Below are 22395 nucleotides of genomic sequence, written 5' to 3'. Positions count from 1 at the left end.
ACAGTCAACAGCACTTGCCTACAGAGGTCTCTGTCCCCCATGATGGCCCAGCTGATGCACGGAAAGACACACCTATCAAAGCAGCAATGATGTTGACGCTTGAACGAGGACGGGTGGCTCCTGGGTTTTCTGTAGCTGCTGCATCATCATTTGTCCAATTTTGCATGATCTTTGCCGTAAGCAACAGGGCAGAAGTAAATTTGCCACATAACACTTGCCTAGACCACTCTACCCATTTCAGGGATTGCAAATTGACTACACTCAGCTCCCACTTGTTGGGAAGTATGAATACGTGCTTGTTGTTGATGTATTTTCAGGTCGGAGACCTACCCTGTTACCAAAGTAAATAAGCAGGTAATCGCACAGGAGCTCATGAATGAGGTAACCTGCAGATATGGGGCACCGGAAGTGATTGACTCAAACAAAGGTACACACTTCACACCTGCAGAGTTTAGGCAAAGTTAAAAGACTAAATGGTACACTTAAGTTAAAAGAAGTGTTGTTTGGCTCTATGCCAAGATTGGGGCTGTATCATCCACAGGCCCTACAGCAGGGCTATGACATAGTAGCCGGATATGTAAAGCACCTGTGTGACCAACTAATGGTAACCCAGAATCTAGTCTTTTTCTCCCATTCCAGGCCTAGACAACTTAGAGGGATCACACTCTCTGCAACCTGGAGACTGGGTGGTCGTAAAGAGGCTTGTCCGGAAATCTCTAGAGCCCAGACTCGAGGGGCCCTATCGAGTCCTGCTGATCACACCTACTTCAGTAAAGTTGAAGGAACTGTTGCTTGTCTTGAGACTAATGAGACTTTTCACGCCCTACTTTGCCCCCCCATGAGAAGGAAAACTAAGGACATTTTGTTTATTGATGGACTTTTTGGACTCCTCACTCCATTCTTCGCCCTTGTGAGAGGGTACAAGAGGACAATGCCCAGAACCACCTTGTTAGACACCACCAAATACTGCTTGCATGGACAACTGAAAACTCAGAAACCAGGGATAGCTGGTGGGGTAACACATTTAGTTCTTTGAACCCTGCCAATTGGTTCTCTGGTTTAGGAGGGTGGTTCACGGGAATATTACAAAGTATGCTTTAAGTAGTGATGATTTTGTTCGTCATATATATATATATATATATATATATATATATATATTGCTTTAAAGTTAATCATGTCTTGTACCACACGTTGTAGTAAAAAGGCTTTTGCTAAACTTCAACCCAGATGGACTTTGGGACCACCACATGACTCTAGGGAATCGGTTGTAGTATCTAGCATGATGGTGGACCCTATGTCCAAACGGGGGGATGTGGGGGGTTAATTCAGGTTTATGCCTTTAAATAGAGAATGATAAGTGTATTTCACAGAATACTTATGTGTTTATAATTTGCGTCTTCTTCTGCTAAAGATTTAAGCTTATACGTGTAAGGGCTGACGCTTTAAAAATAGACTACAGAGACTCCATTTTGCCTCTTTGCTTGTCTGCTTTAATACATATATATATCTGTATTAATTTCAACTTTCACCTAGAAATATGTTAGATCTCAGTCTGAATAATCCACCTGGAAGTATTAATTGGAATATAACAAGGTTTCTGTCCTGTTCTTATCTTTAAACAACTCTAGTTGAAATTTACTAACAAGCTCATAGGAATGTACCTCCCGATTAACACCCACCTGAGGAGGACATACTGATAAGAGGCTGAGATATTTTAAATCAATATATGTGCTTATTAATTTTAATTGTATCTGGCATAAAGCCACTCGCTTCATAGAAATGTATAAAGATTGAATACATTGTACATTAAACAGGCATTTCTTTGGTTAGCACATACGGTGTGGTGTCCATTGATCTCCTCCGAGTATACTCGCATGTTCAACTGATTGGGAAGCAGACAGCATCAGCTGACGGGTCCCCTTGTGACCCCCCTAACAATACTTGGCGCTCCAACGAGGGACAGAAGTTAACTCCTTACCTGCAGCTGATACCTGACAATCCTGCCTGCTGACCAGCCGGACTAGAGGCCACGGGACCCCAGATCTACAAAACACCGGTGTAAGGTAAGCCCTTGACTTACCACTCCAGATCTGGGTTCCCCGGACTTCAAGTCACGTGTCGACAGATGGTTAGTTGCTGCATGTTTATAGGACACTTCTGCCTCTTATTTACGGTGTTCTTAGTAACCGTGCTAGACGGAAGAACCCTTGTGTATATTGCCATGCTGTCTGCTGTGTGCTGTAGAAAGTATTGCTTTTTGCCGGACTCATAATGTTAGCTGTAATTTGTAATAAGATTACTAAAAGCCGCCCAGCAAGGCAAGCCGTGGTCCTTCCTCTATCCCCGTAAGTATAGTAGTAATATATTCATAATATAGATTGCGAATATCCTGCCCGTTGCGGACGTGGCAGAAGGGACTGAAAAGTCCAAAAGTATTTCTGACAGTTGCAGACTCACAGAAGATAATAAATATCCTGCCCGTTGCGGACGTGGCAGAAGGGACTGAAAAGTCCAAAGTATTTCTGACAGTTGCGGACTTGCAGAAGAAGAAATATCCTGCCAATACTTGGCAGGAGTGCCCTCAAATATCCTGCCCCGTTGCGGACGTAGGCAGAAGGGACTTAAAAGTCCATAGTATCCTGCCAGTTGCAGACTCGGCAGTAGGGACAATAGTGGTAAATCGAGAAGTAAGTCCATAGCTAGAATGGGGTCTCAGACTTTCCTGACACCCATTGAGATAATAAGATTGGGGGAAGGGAAGGACATCTGTAGGCAAGCCTATAAAATATATAAACAGATAGGTAAAACGGCGGGAACCTTTAACTATGAGTTCTGGCAATAGTACGGGAGAAAGCAAGTTAGCCGTGGGGAGAGAATCTAGCAAGTTGTTGAGAAAAGCAGGTTAGAATTTTGGGAATCTTAGACCAACAAGTTTCGAAAAGATTCAGAGATAAGCAAAGGCTGGATAAAGTATGTTAGATAAATGGATTGAGGCACGTGTAGATACGGCAGTTATCAGAGAAAGGGAATCCTTTATAGTTTGTGTTCCTTTGGGACATAAAGCAAGTTCATGCAGAATCTGTGGATAATTATGTGTCAAATAACCAATATTGTTTGTCTTATTGTCATGTAATCTAATCTTTGTTATACGTCTTAGTCTTCTTTGTCCTTTTTTTATGTGTTTAACTATTCCTCTGCCGTCTGGGTTTGATAGTCTGTGCAGAGAAATATACCTTTGTTGTTGCTAATGATTGGTGTTGTTTGAAGTCTGAATGTTCTGGCTGCTTTCCAAAAATCTGTTTCATAAGAGAGGTAAAATTCAAAGTCATAGAAGAAAGACAGACGTTGAATATATTATGTGAATTATGTGGTTTTAAAAATAGAATATATATATAGGGATTTTAAGATATATTTTTGCTTTTTATGTAAATGTCAGTTCCGTGATTGGTTGGACGTGTGCATGATTGCAAAATGTGTGTTCCTTTTTTCTTTTTTGGACAAACAGTTAAAGTTTGACTGATTCCAGGGGGAGGTGGGAGTGATTGAATGCATTTGTTTGCAAGATGAGGACAGTTGCATCATACGCGTTACGTCCTGTGTGAACTCTTACTAACATTTGAATGAGACTTGACCGCATGAACGGATGAGAATTAATGACCCGTGTTCAGACTGTAATGAATGTAAAATGTGTGATGTAGGCGCTGTGTGCTGATAATTTGGAAGCCTGCAAACAAGCCACAATTATACTGTTTCTGAGAGAATGTTCTATAGAAGAAACGCGCAAACAGCCATACCTGTACTTACACCTGCTGCCAAACTCCGCCCCTTTCTGGGCCTTGTTTTCATACTGCCGGCCATGGGTCCACTCTGTTTCCGCTCTTATGCAACTACTCTATGACTGTCTTTCAATCATTCTTTACTCTCTCTCACCCCTGAAGCTCATTTCTCACCCTTTTACACTTTATCCTTTATTCTTTTCTGTACTGAATTTTCTGGCCAGGGGACGACAGTATTGACACAAAGGCACGGAGGACACCCACGGCCACCTGGATACTACTCCATGAAGCTGTATCCAGTGGCTCGAGGAGCTCCCTCATGTGTTTGTGCGGTGGCAGCAGTACAGGCAATGGTTAACAAATCTTCGGAGTTGGTATTGAACCAACCCCCCCTAGTGGTCCTCACCCCCCCATGACATCCGGAGCATATACACGCAAGTGCAACCCAAGCATTTATTTCTGGCCCGTCAAATCCAGCTACAATGTGCTCTTGTCATTCTTCTCACTGTTGCTACTACCTTGAACTCGGTTACTCTTCCAATTAAGTACCCTAGTTCAAAGGGGGGGGGGGGGAGATATAGGTGATCTAGGTATTGCAGGTCAGCTATTTTTAAATTTTTTAAAAAATTTCTTTTTCCTTCTTGCAACAAGGTTATGATCTATTTGAAATAGAATACCAGCCTGATTGTCTAGCGGTAATCGGTGCAAGGGGTTTCAGAAGTGCCAATTCAGCTGGCAGAAACTGAACCGCTTGAGGTAATGTTTAAAGGGTCACGATGCCTCACGCGCTTCCTTGTGCTGGAAGGTCCTGAAAGCATACTGGGAACTGACGTGATGCGACCCTTGGGATGTTGTATCAAACTTCACCCGTCCGGTGAGGCTCGTATACACCCCGGGTCTGAAAGTCACCCGACCTTCTGTCGGATGGCAGCAGACCAAGCGACACCTCTTCCTGTCCTCACTCTTACGCACGCAGAGGAACAAGCTCTTAGCCCCCTTGGTCCGTCAGTACCCCCTGGCACATGTCCAGGAAGATGCAATTGCAGACACTGTCTCTTCTTTATGTTAACTGAAAGCCCTTGTTAACAATGCATATTTTTAGTTTTTTTGTTATAGATGGTACCAGGGGTGATTGACGACTCCACACTGGAGATGCAGTGGTCACACAACAAGATGTCCTAAAAGCAGAAGCTCTGCCTCCGCATGTTTCAGGACAAGAAGCGGAACTGAAGGCCCTCACTGAGGCGTGTAGAGTGGTAGAAGGTAAGACGGCAAACATTTACACTGACTCCCGGTATGCATTTGGCATAGCTCATGATTACGGCTCAACATGGAAGGCCAGACAGCTTGTTACCTCAGCAGGACAGCCAATTAAGAATGGTGCAGCGGTGCAGAGTCTCACGGAGGCCCTACTTACTTCTACCTGACAAAGTGGAAAGCTCACACCAATTCCTACACCAGAGAAACAAGAGGCAACGCCATCACAGACCACACAGCAAAGGCAGCGGCCCTCAAGCCATGGAAGAAAAGAAGAAAAGAAGAAAAGAAGAATTTAACAATAACTTTGGACTTTGACTAAACCTTGGACTTTGATATGAACTTGGACTTTGATATGAACTTGGACTTTGATATGAACTTGGACTTTGATAAAAAAAAAACCCTTGGGCTTTGATATGCTAAAGACTTTACAGTTACAAGCCAGCAAGAAAGAAAAAGACAAATGGACTAAATATGGGAGCAGCAGAAATGGGACGGCGTATGGCGAACAGTCAACAGCACTTGCCTACAGAGGTCTCTGTCCCCCATGATGGCCCAGCTGATGCACGGAAAGACACACCTATCAAAGCAGCAATGATGTTGACGCTTGAACGAGGACGGGTGGCTCCTGGGTTTTCTGTAGCTGCTGCATCATCATTTGTCCAATTTTGCATGATCTTTGCCGTAAGCAACAGGGCAGAAGTAAATTTGCCACATAACACTTGCCTAGACCACTCTACCCATTTCAGGGATTGCAAATTGACTACACTCAGCTCCCACTTGTTGGGAAGTATGAATACGTGCTTGTTGTTGATGTATTTTCAGGTCGGAGACCTACCCTGTTACCAAAGTAAATAAGCAGGTAATCGCACAGGAGCTCATGAATGAGGTAACCTGCAGATATGGGGCACCGGAAGTGATTGACTCAAACAAAGGTACACACTTCACACCTGCAGAGTTTAGGCAAAGTTAAAAGACTAAATGGTACACTTAAGTTAAAAGAAGTGTTGTTTGGCTCTATGCCAAGATTGGGGCTGTATCATCCACAGGCCCTACAGCAGGGCTATGACATAGTAGCCGGATATGTAAAGCACCTGTGTGACCAACTAATGGTAACCCAGAATCTAGTCTTTTTCTCCCATTCCAGGCCTAGACAACTTAGAGGGATCACACTCTCTGCAACCTGGAGACTGGGTGGTCGTAAAGAGGCTTGTCCGGAAATCTCTAGAGCCCAGACTCGAGGGGCCCTATCGAGTCCTGCTGATCACACCTACTTCAGTAAAGTTGAAGGAACTGTTGCTTGTCTTGAGACTAATGAGACTTTTCACGCCCTACTTTGCCCCCCCCATGAGAAGGAAAACTAAGGACATTTTGTTTATTGATGGACTTTTTGGACTCCTCACTCCATTCTTCGCCCTTGTGAGAGGGTACAAGAGGACAATGCCCAGAACCACCTTGTTAGACACCACCAAATACTGCTTGCATGGACAACTGAAAACTCAGAAACCAGGGATAGCTGGTGGGGTAACACATTTAGTTCTTTGAACCCTGCCAATTGGTTCTCTGGTTTAGGAGGGTGGTTCACGGGAATATTACAAAGTATGCTTTAAGTAGTGATGATTTTGTTCGTCATATATATATATATATATATATATATATATATATATATATATATATATATATTGCTTTAAAGTTAATCATGTCTTGTACCACACGTTGTAGTAAAAAGGCTTTTGCTAAACTTCAACCCAGATGGACTTTGGGACCACCACATGACTCTAGGGAATCGGTTGTAGTATCTAGCATGATGGTGGACCCTATGTCCAAACGGGGGGATGTGGGGGGTTAATTCAGGTTTATGCCTTTAAATAGAGAATGATAAGTGTATTTCACAGAATACTTATGTGTTTATAATTTGCGTCTTCTTCTGCTAAAGATTTAAGCTTATACGTGTAAGGGCTGACGCTTTAAAAATAGACTACAGAGACTCCATTTTGCCTCTTTGCTTGTCTGCTTTAATACATATATATATCTGTATTAATTTCAACTTTCACCTAGAAATATGTTAGATCTCAGTCTGAATAATCCACCTGGAAGTATTAATTGGAATATAACAAGGTTTCTGTCCTGTTCTTATCTTTAAACAACTCTAGTTGAAATTTACTAACAAGCTCATAGGAATGTACCTCCCGATTAACACCCACCTGAGGAGGACATACTGATAAGAGGCTGAGATATTTTAAATCAATATATGTGCTTATTAATTTTAATTGTATCTGGCATAAAGCCACTCGCTTCATAGAAATGTATAAAGATTGAATACATTGTACATTAAACAGGCATTTCTTTGGTTAGCACATACGGTGTGGTGTCCATTGATCTCCTCCGAGTATACTCGCATGTTCAACTGATTGGGAAGCAGACAGCATCAGCTGACGGGTCCCCTTGTGACCCCCCTAACACAAAAGAAGTCAGTTAGTCTGGGAACTCTGAGACACTACAGAGAGGCTGCCAGGTCGGTCTTTGTGTGAAGCATGGAGGAAGCCGAGCGATTGCCTGATGCCCAGCCTGGGCCTGTTCAACCCAGGAATACTCCGTACTACTGCTGAGTACTGAGAGAATAGAACTGCTTATTAGCAAGAAGAAAGCAAACGCGAGTGTTTTGCCGGTGGAGAAAGTGATTGCCGGGAGTGAAAGAACCTGCAGATAACTTGGCCTGTGGATTGTTCCAATACCCCGTGAGTTCCACCGAGATATAATTCTTGTATGCTGTGATTTCTGTAACTATTATTGACTTTCTTAAGAAGTTTAAGTAAATGGACAAGATCGATCGTTCCTGGTTTTGTTCCAAAATATACTTTTCTGGTGTTGGACTATTTTATTTGTCTACAAGATTCATTCCAGGAGAAGGAACAGTTGCATCACGAGTGACAACTGGACTTAAGGTAACCCCCGGTTACTACCCTGTGATATTCCCCAGTAGTAACGAGGTTAGGTCCTGAGGTACCCTTAGGGAGGAGATGGTAGAGCCTGTGACAAGGTTAACATCTATACCCTGCTGTCTCCTCGGCTGAGGGCCTGCTCCTCAGACGCTGCAATACAAGATGTGATACTGCGGGCATGGAGGCTCTAGTACTCTGTTGTACCGCCTCTAGCTTGGATACAAGATGTGATATGGTTGGGCATGGAGGCTCTAGTAATCTGTTGTACCGCGTCTAGCTTGGGTACAAGATGTAACATGGGCGGGCACTGGCATAACTATAGGGGATGCAGTTGCACCTGGGCTCAGGAGCTTTAGGGGGCCCATAAGACCTTTCTTCTCCATATAGGGAGCCCAGTACTATGAATAAAGCATTATAGTTGGGGGCCCCATTACAGGTTTTGCATTGGGGCCCAGGAGCTTCAAATTACGCCACTGTGGGCGGGCATGGAGGCTCTAGTACTCTGTTGTATCACCTCTAGCTTGGATACAAAATGTGATACACGTGGGCATCGAGACTGGGGCAAGTTGGAGTCACTTGCCTAAGGGATTGCTGTCTTTGTCTTTTAGCAGAAATGAACACCACATGCATAAAGTTTCCAGAGTTGTGAATTTCTTTAAACCCGTCTCCTGCCAGCATGTTTTCCATATCATAGCAAACAAGTCTATAGCATACAATGCTCAGAGTTCACAACCCACAGGGTCTCCGTCACCACCCCTCATCTGAAGAGTATAGAGGCATCCTCTGTCAGACTTGGGAAGAGCTCTGACTTGGTCTTTGCAGACCTCAGGCTCCTAGTTCCTGATGCAGCATCTTCACACCACCTCTCACACCGACTCTCAGTCAACTTTCCCCTATGAGTGTGGTAGGAACTCACAGACACAGAAGCCTGTAATGATGGGGCCACCTATCTCTGTATGCTGGACAACAAAACAGTTGGAGTTGCTCGTGCTTGTCAGGTGATGATCCTCTCTACTGGTGGTCTGTCGAGGGCGTCCTGAGCCGGGTCATCTTGTGTGCCCTCACACATCCAATAGTCCCAACACCTACTAACAGTCTGCTCAGAACAGCCCCAGTGGCGGCAATTCAGCGTTACGACCGTCCAGCTTCTCACATTCCAATAATGCGCCCCGCTCAAACTGGCTGACATCTCTTTGATTGCATTAAAAGAGCCATGTATAGTAGGCAACAAGCGGAAAAAGAAGTACATTACACACAAAGAGCCAATGAAAGACTTTTTAAAGGCCAAAGGTGGAACCACTATTAGGGCCTCCAGTGACAAGACCATTCATCTAATCACACCCCAACTCTTATCATTTGTATATCTGCCTGAGATGTTACTGCATGCCGAGTTTTGCAAGAAAACAACCACTTCTTTTAGGGATGTGATTTTTTTTTAGACAAAAAGCGTATTAAAACAATATATTTGGGTGATACTCCACTAAGATAAGCAGAAGTAGTAAGACTTAGGTTTTGTTATAGAGGGAAAGGCAATAGAGGTGACGATTTAGGCTGGCTTCAGATGGGCGGATTCTTATTGCCGCGTCTTCTCGGAGGATTCGCAGCAAAATACATGCATTGAAAGGCACGTGAAATCAATATTGCGCTCACGGATGCGAATTGTGTATTCCACGAGTGAAGGAAATAAGCGCACCATGCTGCATTTTTCTGTGGATTCTGCACAGATGCCTGTCCAACCCGCAGCCAATATGCAATTACATTGCGTATGGGCTACGGGTACCCGCATCATCGCTAAGCAACACGTGGGAAATACAAACATTAAAAGAAAAAAACTATACTGCACATGACCAACGGCGAGACACTGCAGTCATCCGCTATACAGAAAAATCCAGGTACACAGGGTGACCGTCATCCGCTGTGGGCCTTCCATATGAAACCGATCTTAGGAACTTTTCACATGGGACGGAATTATATATGGATTTTGTCAATTAGTGCAAATTTTGTTGTGTTTTTATTAGTGGAATGCGTTTATTTGTAAAATTAGATTACTTGCATGTTAGAAATCCGCAACAACAATTCCACATGACATCCTACATTCAGAAGAAAGCTGAAATAAACGAATGAAAGGTTTCTCCCTATCCCTGGGCAGGTGTGCCCCCCAGACTTCTGATGTCCTATGTGTGTGTCAGATGGGTGATGCCTGACACTGCTCCCTATGTCAGAACGGTGGCTGATTCTCTATTCCCCTGGTTTGAAGACACTTGGACTACCTATGGTATTCCATCTGTATGCATGTGAGCTCTGGGTGGGGCTCCTGTTATATGCTGTATGCATAACCTGGTATGTTGGTGTGAACAGTGACGTGTGTGATATGTCTGTGAAGGTGGCCAGACATGTGCTTTATGTGCAGTCCTGTTCTGTGTACAGTGTGTGAACAGTGTCGTGTCCTGTGGGTTTAGTGCATCTCTCCAGGTCCCTATTTAGGGAAAACCAGGTCCTAGATTAAGACAGTGGGGCTGGCCTTATCAGGACGATTACCCTGCTTTTAGGCAAGGGTGCCCAACTTTCCCTGATTAGAATGAGAGAGGAGTCCTTCAATCATTGCCTAGAGAGGTGCAAGTGGTAAGTGCAAATGCTGTGAGTGTTTGCGGTTTTAAAAGGACACAATCCGGCGCCCGTTCGGAGACGTGGTGCTTTAGTGCGCTGAGCGAACGTAACATCTGGAGTCAGTCTGATTGGAGTGAAATCTATCTATATACTGGGGATCTCTCTACATTGAAAGGGGTAAAATCTGCTGTGACAATCCAGATCAGAAATTGACATCCTACGGATTTATAAGTCCCTGTCAATTTTCGTGTGGATTTTCCATCTACAAATCCGCATAAAAAATCTGCAGCTTCTCTGCCATGAGTGCAGCTGTCCTAGAGGAACAGGAGAAAAAATAAATAATAAGAAGAAATACATCTTGTATCTTATACATGAATAACATGTGACATCTTTACCTTCTGTCTTGATATTCTTGTTTGTTGTTGAAAGGGGAAAACTCTACCCATTGACTTGTAGCACTTGTCTTCTACGCATGCAGGACCCTGATTACACGATCTGTCAGACTGTCTGCCATGTAGAGCCACAGTTTTGCATACTAACTGGATAAGCCATAAAAGTCTAATCAGCCGCGGCCGACGACCAGGACCCCAAAGACCGGACCAAATATTGAGAACTATCTGGATTCAGCATCTGGGATGTGAAATTCTAAATGCTGTGCATCCTCCTAGTCCAGTGCATGATGGACATGACCTAGCCCACCAAACCCCATCGACTTGTGATGCAGTTCTGGTGTCTGGAGTTTTACTGGTAAGAATGTATTCTACTACTTTCCCCACAAACTATGATGGAATCTGCAACAGAGGTGCTAACACAGATGTTAATAGAGCCCTACATGAACGTCAGAATAGTCCTAATGTTGGCATCTAGAGTAGTTCCTTGTGGAGATGCTGCAGAGAATTCCTTCCTGCCACAGATGCCCCCTGAGTTCCTGCTACAAGGATGCCACCATATAATGCCACAGATGCCACAGAGTTCCTGCTACAAGGATGCCACCATATAATGCCACAGATGCCCCCTGAGTTCCTGCTACAAGGATGCCACCATATAATGTCACAGATGCCCCCCGAAATTCCTGCTATAAAGATGTCACCATATAATGCCACACATACCCTCTGAGTTCCTGCTACAAATGTAGTTGCCCAGAGTTAATGGGACCCCTCCATAAGTCTAAATGCATTTGTCTTGTGCCTACGTGTTGTCAGTGTTTTATATGTTGCATGAATATGGTTCGTATTGCACCTCTGCAGCACTGAGTGGGTTAACTTCTGGGTTATGTCTGAAAAATGTACCATGTTGTATGTCATGTGATTGTGCTTCGTATATATATGTTTGTGCAAGGTGTCTGGAAAGTGTTCTGCTTCTGACTTGCGCCACACACACAGACACCATTTGCTTTGTGTGGTCCCGAATGGAAAAGGGTGAAATGTATCCACCAGCCTGCCCTGGGCCTGCTTTGCCCAGGAGATGCCAGTTTTACCCGTAAATGCTGTGAGAGAGAGAGAGGAGCCGCCATGCATCATAGAGTGAGTCCCAGTGGGAATGAATGGGATGGAGCCGCTCCTATGTGACTGATGCACATCAGTACTTTAGTTCCAGAAAACCCGTCTTTCAAATGTGAGTGCTGACCGGTAGAGAGCTGGAGCGAGTGAAGGAGATTGGCCGGCAACGAAACCCCGCAGATAACGTGGACTGTGGACTCATATGTGATCCTATGAATCCTCCCTATCACACCACTTTGTGTTTTTGTAGCATTTTTCCTGCTGGCGTGTATATTTCTGTTGAACCGTTATGTTCAAGTAACGGAGCACTGTTGACTGTTCCCGGCTTTGCTTTAACCGTTTCTCTGTATGTGGACTACTTAGTTTTCTACCATCTGGATTCAGCACAGAGGACGGAACAGTGGCGTCACGAGTGACAAAGGAACCTTCAGGTAATCCACATCTTGGGTTGCCCCCATGAAACTCCCCTAGCAGTAACTTGGACGGGTCATGTGCTACCCCCATGGAGTAGATGGTAGAGCCCCATGACAAGGCCGCAATTTACCCTGCTATCTCCTTAGCTGTGGGCCCGCTCCTCGGACGCTGCACAAAGATGCCACCATATACACTAATAGCACAGGTGCCCCCAGAGTTCCTGCTACAAAGATGCCACCATTAAATGCCACAGGTGCCCCCAGAGTTCCTGTCATAAAGATGCCACAATATAATGCCACAGATACCCCCTGAGTTCCTGCTATAAAGATGCCACAATATAATGCCACAGATACCCCCTGAGTTCCTGCTACAAAGATGCTACCATATAATGCCATAGGTGCCCTCAGGGTTCCTGCTATAAAGATGCCACCATATAACGCCACAGATGCCCCCTGAGTTCCTCTTACAGAGATGCCACCATATAGTGCCAGTGTGCCACCTCCTACCTCCAGGGTTTCTCCGTGTTTGATAGGCAGCGCTTGTAACGGCACAACTGCCATAGTAGCTGACATTGGCTCAAACATTGGTTACTTTGAGGCCCATGTCACACAAGCGCATTTGCACGTGTATTCGCACACTCAATACACAGAAAACGGAACCCATTGACTTCAATGGATTCGTTCACATGAGCGTATTTTCTGTGCACATTTCAATCCCGCAAACAAAAACAACCCAGCATGCACTATGTTCCTGAGCACTTGCACAGGAAAGGAAGACATCTTGAACTCAATAAACAAATTGCTTGTTTCAAAGGCTGAGAGCATCAGTGCGTGCGCAAAAATGTGGCGCAAATACGCATACGCTGATGAGACAAACACAATATCGGCAAAACGCCGCCGTTCTCTTGCGCAGGTTACTGCCTCTGACTGCCGTTTTTAACGCACCCCATCATTGTGATGGGTGATGAGGTGAGTTAATCGTGGTAAAATAGAGCAGACAGCACTCGAAAATTGCAGCGCCAGAAAGCACCGCGTTCGAGCGCATATCTGCGAGGCCCCATTGAAATCAATAAGAGTGTTTGACGGTAAAAAACGGATGCGTGAGAGTAGCATAAGGGTGCGTTCACATGTTGCGTAAACGCTGCAGAAGAACCGCAGCGGGACCTTTACTATTAAAGTGAAAGCGATTAAAGCTAATTCTGTTCAGATGTAGAGAAAAAAAACGCTGCAGATCTGCTGCCGTAAGGCCGCGTTCAAGATGGCGGATTGGCTGTTTTTTTTTTTGTACGGAAAATCTCCAGCATTTATAGTATCAGCAAAGCGGATGAGATTTTGAAACCCGCACAAACCCGGGCGGAAAATTGACATGCGGTGCAGAATTTAAATCCGCAGCCTGTTAATTTTATCGCCGTTTACGCTGCCGAAACCACGTCTTCTCAATGAGGGGGTAAATTCCGAAACCAGAATTCGCGTTAAAAACCGCATTAAAATTCCCACCAAATGTTGCGGGTTTTGATGCAGACTTTCAGCTGCAGGACGTCGGCCCCGGGTTAACACGGCCCAACGGTACCGTAACGCTAACCTGTGGTTTTGCTGTGGAGATTCTGCAGTTTAAGGCCTCTCTCACACAGGCGCTTTTAACCACGACTAACGCAGCGTTTTAAATGTCTCGTTAATCGCGGTATAACGCGCCATTGAAATCAATGGCGTCTTGCAGACATGCGCTGAACGGAGCTTTCCAGCGCCATTTTAGAGCAGAGCCTGTTCTATATTTGTGGGAGCTGCGGCCAAAAGCCAAAGTAAAATAGCGGCAAAGCACTGTTTGAAATCACAGCGCTTTGGCGCGTTCATGTGAGAGCGGCCTAATAGCAGCATTTGCGCAACATTTGAACACACCCTAAAGGGGTTTTCTGGGACTAAAGTACTGATGTTCATCGGTCACATAAGAGCGGCTCCGTCCCTTTCATGCCCATTGGGACTCACAATAAACTAGTTTGAAGCACAGCTATAGCAGTTGCCTATAGCAACCAATCAGAACGCTCCTTTCATCTCACAACCAGTCTTAGAAAAATTCAACCTGCGATCTGATTGGCTGCGAGAACATGCGCTTCGCTTTATTACTACTATTTCACGTCTCCCAGTGTGCTCGGCTCAGTGCTCCCTCTAGTGGCCACAGCGAGAACTACAACAACAATGAAATCACTCCCTGTTGTGTCGAATCTGCCGACGAGTAAGTAGTGGTGGCGAATGTGCAGCTGTGTGCCGGGGGCTGAGTGCTTGACCTTCACTGTAGACTCTGCCCAGTTGTGCAGCCGTTGGCCATGGCTGCAGTGGTGGCAGCCTGGCCTCTGCAGCCCCCAGTGCTCCCTGCTCAGTAGTCAGGCTGCAGCCTTCCCTGTCCTCCCGGGGGATGTGCTGCCCCTCCATAGACATGTATATGAAGCCAACAGTAGGAGCAGTGAGGGGTGCAGACACAGGTGAATCAGGGGTGCAACCCCCCCTCCCCCAATGGGGGAACTTATAACTCACTCATAACTCCTTCTTCCTTGGATTCAGTGATATCCGATTATGGAAAAGCTGGGTGCCCAGCGATGAGCGCCATTCCAGGGGGTGCCCCAATTCCTGCCTCCAAGGGGTTACAGCTGGCTGCTCTGTGGTTCTGGACTCTGGGAAAGCTGGGTGATGACATGTTTTGTGCTCTTGTTCGTTACAGACAGCAATAAACTGCACCCCCATGACGCCATTTGCTCCGTAGAAGTCAAATGGGGGTTGCATCAATGTCCCGGGCGTGAATAAACATGCCCTGCGGGAAAAAGAAGTACAGGAATATACATTGATACACACGCAAAAAAGCCTACATTGCGCCGAGGCGCGTGCAATTGCGCAGATTCTTAGATGAAGCCGGCCTTGGCGTATGTCCACATGGGACTGAATGTACAATGGAATCTCTGCAGCGGATCCGCGGTGCAAAATCTGTTTTCTTTTGGTGTGCAGCTCACTCCCCTCATTTGAAGAGGTGGAATCCTCTGCAGCTTATTGACACGCTGCGAATTTAAATTCCGCAAAGCCATTCCCGCACGGATTTTGTACAGATTTTCTCCACATGAGAACGAGATTTTGACAATCTCATTCGCGTTGTAGCTATTGTAAGGGCTGATTCACCCAACTGTATGCGTAAAACGCCGCATGAGTCACGTGGTCTTTTACTGGACTCATGAGCTGGTGGAGAGCATGGCAGCGAGTGCACTGCGCATGACAAGCGTATTTCACGCACGCGGTCATGCGCAGTGTGACATTTTTTTTCATTTTTATCTCCCCCCTCTGTCTCATAGTGCGGATGTGTATGTACCGCCGCCCGTATGCGATATATTGCGCATAATAACGTTGCAAAAGAATACGGTGGCCATACAAATGTATGGGGCTCGCGCTGCATACGAAGGCAATAAATAGAAATAGAGCATGCGCCATTTACTCCTCTCGTGTATTGATACGCAGTCTCCACAGTCCATTGTCTTTCATTGACCCTATTCATCACGCGTCCGTGCAACGCACGTTCGATACCTGGTGATATGCGGTGAAAACGCTCCTTAGCGCATGAGACCTTCAGAGTAGTAAGAGTCCCTTTAATGCGACAGAACTGAAGTATCTGTCCCTAGAATAAACCTTCCAAATCCGCTGAACCCAGCGAGTAAAGGTACCCCTGAATGTGGTAAATTGGCGTGTGCCTCATTGGCGTTTTCGTGCCTTCCTCTGGATCAACAAGGGGGGCTAAACAGACCGAACTGGATGGACATTTAAATGTCTGTTTCAGCCTTGCATACTACGTTACCCTTATGTGGGACGACTGTCGCTGCTATACGTTCACACAGGCGTGATAGTTGTTCAATGAAAGGAGCCGGAGTGCGCCAAAGACCTCTTCCGGCCGCCCACCTCTATTCACAGTGAACAGGCAGTCTTTCATAGTTGAACAACTGCCTGTTTATACTGAGCGAGAAGTCGCTTGTGAGTCGCTTAGTTCCAGTGAGCTAAACCAAAGTGCCTACTGAGCGATCTCCCGCTGTGTCGGTGGCTGCGTGTATTTGATGACTGTTGTCGAAAATCGCAGTTTCAAGTGATTATTGGAACGATAATTAGGTCCCTTAAGGGTCACCGTGGATAATAATGTGCACGTCTCAGCGATGCTATAGCAAAACCATGGAGGGAAAAAAATAGAATTTACCGTCATGTCAGGTAAAGACCTGCAATCACCCAGCTTTCCCAGATCTGTGAACGCCTTATTGGGTTGCTGTCCATTACCCACCTCCAGGATTTGGGGTGCTAACCCCTCCAAACATTTTCATAGCAGACATTTTAGTTGTCCTTGAGCTTGCCCACGATCAGATATCTCAGATAAGCTGAGATCTCCAAAATGGTGAAGAATCTAAACATAAATGCTAATAGAAAGTTGTAGAACTTCCCATGATACAACGATTAAGACCCGCCTGTCTCTAACTGTGATTGTTTCTCCAGATACACAGAATTACTGGAAAAGGTTAAAATGGGAGGAGGTGAGAATGCGATTCTACGACACACAGAGGAACAGAAAGCTGCTGGTGCGGGAAAGACTGAAGAGGCTTCTGGATTATGAGACCTTCTTAGAACTGTCTCCATTTGCAGGACTTGGTCTGCCGTATGGTGACGTCCCAGCAGCCGGGTGCCTTTCTGGTGAGAACCTAATAGATGAAACAAGTACACTCTCTTACCAAAAGTAAGTAGATACCTGAGCAAGAATCACAAGTAGTATTTATTTTCATATGTTAATACTTAGTGGGGCTCCTTTGGCCCTAATGACATTGGATACTCTCCGTGGCATATTTTCTACTAACGTTAGCTGGTATTTCCCTCCATTCATCCTGCAAACATCTGACGAGTTCTCTCAAAGAAGATGCTGTCCATATTTCCTGACCCGATGTTTCAGATGTTTAGTAGGTTCGGGTCAGACTCTGCGGGCCAGTCGAATCGTGGAACATCCATATCCTCAAATCAACGTAAAACAGAGTTGAAATTGTGACAAGGCGCGTTGTCTTGTTGGAAGTATGGCCGACCATTCCCAGAGTATTACCACATTGTCAGCAGCACATTGTCTACAATGTCAGGGTCACCTCCATGTTTGTGGTTCTTGTCACTACAACCAATGGACCGAGACCATGCAATGCAAAACATCCCCAGACTATAATGGAACCTCTAGCAGACTTAAAGCAACCCTCCAAGACTGAAGAAACAAAGATGGCCGCACTGCCTCTCTGACTACCTGATGCACACTGTCCATTAGTACGCATTGGTAGTCTAACACCCTACATACCGCTCCGGCTGACCTGCACTGCTCACATGGACAGCACTGGTCAATCAAAGCAGTTGTAGTGTCTTACACACTGTGCATTAGTATACATCATTAGTCTATCAGGTAGACAGAGAAGTGGTTCACCCATCTTTGTTTGTCCAAGCCCCGAGGATCGCTGTAGCTGTTGGCACAACACACTCGGGCAAAAAGCCTTCATCAGGCTCCTCCACACCCAGGTATGTCCATCTGATGTGAAGATGGAGTAGCGTGATTTGTTACCCCATAGGACGTTCTTCCATTGCTCGGCTGTCCAATGACGATGTTACTTGCACCATTATAGGCGAGCTGATGCATGTTATTAGAGAGAACTCGCCAGACATTTGCAGGATGAATGGAAGGAAATACCAGCTGAAGTGTATCGGATGTTAGTAGCAGTATGCTATGGAAAGTATCTCATGTCATTAGAACAAAAGCAACAACAACAAGAATTAACCTATAGATTTAGATACTGCTTGTGATTTCTGCTCCGGTGTGCAGTTACTTCTGGTAGGAGAGTCTATGGCTATGAATAATGTGCAATGACTTCTCCCAGTACACAGAAATTCTCCCATCGTTCTCTTCTGTTTAGTTTATAAAAAGTCTTCTTTGTTTCCTGTGTAAGTCTGTTTCTAGGAAAGTTAAAGAAGGACCAATATGGCTGCTGTTACGGCTCCTGCACGGGTTCTCGCCAGCTATCCACATCAATCACTCTTGCATTTCTAGAGTATTCTAATTTGATGGTCATGTGATGGATTTTTTTCCCTTAATTTGGTGAAACTGTATAATGTGGTGTATGTAAGAAGTGCTGCGCCCAGTGAACATCCCCCAGGCTGCCATGTATGTTCATTCTCCTGTGCTGATTGGCCAAGAGGGATCACATGTTTATCTTTCAGACATTTATGATGCTTTCAAACTTAATTGCACATCTTCCTTCTGTCACTCAGCTGGAAGGCATTGATTAGCATATAGCCTGGGCCTTTGGATATCTCTTTGTGAATTGGGTTGTCCCACAAAATTAATCAGCTGTTACCCCCAAACTAGCTGATTGGTGGGGGTCCAACTGTTGGTACCCTTACCAGTCATGAATGACTACAACAGTGGTTGCATGTGTGCACTTCCACTCTATTCATTTCAGTAGGACTGCTGGAAATAGTCAAGCTCAAGTGCTTGCCTATATCTGGCAGTCTCATGAAAATTAATGGAGCGGTGGTGCATGTGCGTGACAGCACCTTTTAATCTCACTCTATTGATTGACTCGGGTCCGCTGCTCAGGACCCCAGTTGTTCGGGCGCCTGCTGATAGCATTGTGATACAAAGGGTCGGAGCAGAAGCTGCTGCTCCAATCCCTGTGTAGTGGCTGCAGCTTGTAACTGCAGGCTTAGCTCTCATTAAACTCAATGGCAGCTTCTGCTCTGACCCCTATGTATTGCAGCGCTGACAACTGGTGCCCAATCAGCTGGTGTCCTGAGCGACAGCCCCTAACCGCCCCTAACCGATCAACTAGTGATGACCTAATTTCAAGATAGGTTATCAAAAGTATTTTCCTGGAAAGCCCCCTTAAACAAGGCATCTAATAGAATCTGTTTCTACTATAACAGATTGGGCCTGCTATCGCAATGTGCTGTACATTTACAACACTGATGTTCTTGCCAGCGGGTGTGAGCTTTATATATCAGCTGACACATTGTTGCAGTTGTATAGTCCAAGATAACTTTGATCTGTGCCTTTTACCCCCTCAGATGCTGCTGTCAGTAGCAGTACCAGTATCTAACTGGTTAACCGGATGGTTGGGGCTCCATATATAATCTCATCAGCGCCCCTTGTGATCACCGGCAGTTGATGGATTTCCATGACAAATAAGCAAGGTTTATAAAATGCCCTCAGGTCTGCCTTTCATGTATGCGGTTCAGTGATTCTGATGGGCACCATGTAATGTTTTATTACCCCTTCAATACTGAATGATGTCACTCTCGCTGTTACCCTATGATACCAACTGACTGCAGTGGTCCAGGTAGTGCACCCCCCCCCCCCCCCCCCCATGATCCACATATGGGACTGGGACATGTTATCTATATATATAAAATTGAATGTATGTCTGTCTGCGTGTCTGTTTGTCCTTTATGCGCTACTACACCATTCATCCGATCGCCATGAAACTTTGGGAAGTTGTTGAGTACACTCCTGGGAAGATTATAGGCATAGTACAACTATCCTACGATAAATGGCGCGCGCGCGAGCGTCGTCGAAAGTTACGACCCCCCACGTAGATCGAATAAGTAAGCCACCTGCTATTGTGATGTCATCACTGATGTCATCAACATCGGACGCCCTTGAACATGCCCCAACATGTTCTATAAAGCTGCATTGTGATGTCATTAAGGCTCTATTATGACACGTACAGCTTGGAACCACTAGAGCACGCCAGCCAATTACCATTGGAGTTGGAAGTGGGTAAACAAGTACTAGGATATCTTCCTAAGAAGCCACAGCAGCCGGATAAATTGTATGTTCCACCCAACGGCTATTTTATTCAGCCCGCAAGGGGGAAGCAGCGGCCTACAAAATCTCATTCAGGTAGGTAGGTTCAGTTCTTGGAGGTTGGGGAATGCTTATGGGCAAGGCCTTATGTCTCATCCCAACTCGATTATTCAATTCTAAGCGCAAAAGAATTAGCGTCCAAATTTTATGTACGGAATTTAATTCTCTCACTTCCCAATGTCATAGAAACTTGAAATTTGGCATGAGCATTGATTATGTCATAAATGGGAAAAGCTAATGGGTCCCAACTTGATTATTCAATTCAAAGCGCCAAAGAATTAGCGTTCAAATTTTACGTACGGAATCTAATTCTCTCATTTCCTGATGTCATAGATAGATAGATAGATAGATAGACTGTATGCAATAACCCTGATAGATAGATAGATAGATAGATAGATAGATAGATAGATAGACAGACTGTATGCAATGACACGTACAGCTTGGAACCATAAATACTAGAGCACGCCAGCCATTTACAGTCAGTCTCCATTGGAGTTGGAAGCGCACAAGTTATTCAGCCCGCAAGGGGGAAGCAGCGGCCTACAAAATCTAATTCTCTCATTTCCTGATGTCATAGATAAATAGATAGACTGTATGCAATAACCCTGATAGATAGATAGATAGATAGACTGTATGCAATAACCCTGATAGATAGATAGATAGATAGACCTTGAAACCATAAATACTAGAGCACGCCAGCCATTTACAGTCAGTCTCCATTGGAGTTGGAAGTGGGCAAACATGTACTAGGCTATCTTCCCAAGAAGCCACAGCAGCCGGATAAATTGGATGTTCCACCCAACGGCTATTTTATTCAGCCTGCAAGGGGGAAGCAGCGGCCTAAAAAACCTCAGTGGTCGCTGCTGCCGTCATCTAGATATATAAAAACGAAGTATGTATGTATGTCTGTCTTCGCAGCAACGCGCGACGGGTACGCTAGTTTGTAATAAAAATTAGATCTCTGTTGCAGAGAATTATCCAAATTTGCACGTTAGGTAAGTTGTGTCTTTATTATGTTCTCTGTGTCTTTAAGGTATTGGGAAGATTTGTGGGATTTGGTGCATGTTTATAGCAAATGACACCACCGTAAAAGGGGGAACCGCTTATCCCATATCGGTAAAGAAGCAGCTGCGAGCTCAGGAGATTGCCATACAGAACCACCTGCCCACGGTGTACTTGGTGGATAGCGGAGGCGCCTTTCTTCCTCTTCAGGTATCACATCCCGCCTCATCATTTCCCTGTAGTTATAGAAGAACATCCAGGTGAGCGAGGCTGATATAGAGTATAATACGCCAATCCATCTTTTCCACTAGTCTGGCACTGCCTCCTAATCCATAGCAGATCATCAGCGGAGGTCATACGGATCTGTAGTCTTAAAAGCATATTATAGTTTTATGTAAGTAAGTTTTAACCCCTTGAGTGGCACGCCCGGAAAATTTCCGGGACGAGCTCCACTGCTCATAGCAACATAGCCCGGAAATCTTCCGGGCTATGTATCACTATGGGAGCTGCAGAGCACAATGCCACAAGCTGTGACAGTGTGCTCTGCCTGCACAGACCCACAGAGAACAAAGCAAGGGCTTTGAAAAACCAGCAGAAGATATTGCCGATATGTCGGCAATCTCCTGCTTTGTTTACAGGTCAGAAGCAAGCCGATGGTTTCTGTGGCAGGGAGAGCTTGGTGTTTGGCTGTCAGAGGACAGCTAGGTACTAGCTCTTACAGCAGAGATCAGAAAAAACCTCCGATCTCTGCTGTTAACCCTTTACATGCTGCAGTCTGTGACTGCAGCATGTAAAGGGCTGTCACCATCGGACCCCCGGAATGTGATCAGGGGTCCTGATGGGTCCCTGTGGAAGTCCCCTAAAGGGACAAAAAAAAATAAAAAAGTTAAAAAATTATAAAAAAAATGATAAAAACACTTGTCTCCCTTTACTTTGTAAATAAATCAAAAATACAATCACACATGTGGTATCCATGCGTCGTAATGACCCAGAGAAGGAAGT

The 22395-nt window shown here is 45.2% G+C and overlaps 1 pseudogene; it reads left to right on the top strand.

Moving 5' to 3' along the window:
* Positions 1 to 22395, top strand: part of LOC136620318 (methylcrotonoyl-CoA carboxylase beta chain, mitochondrial-like) — a 171018-nt pseudogene that overhangs the window by 132306 nt on the left and 16317 nt on the right.

This window comes from Eleutherodactylus coqui, chromosome 3 (genome assembly GCF_035609145.1).
Source record: "Eleutherodactylus coqui strain aEleCoq1 chromosome 3, aEleCoq1.hap1, whole genome shotgun sequence".
NCBI classification, from domain to species: Eukaryota; Metazoa; Chordata; class Amphibia; order Anura; family Eleutherodactylidae; genus Eleutherodactylus; species Eleutherodactylus coqui.
The sequence above is the reverse complement of the archived record's forward strand: the minus strand, read 5'-3'. Positions and strand labels throughout refer to the sequence as shown.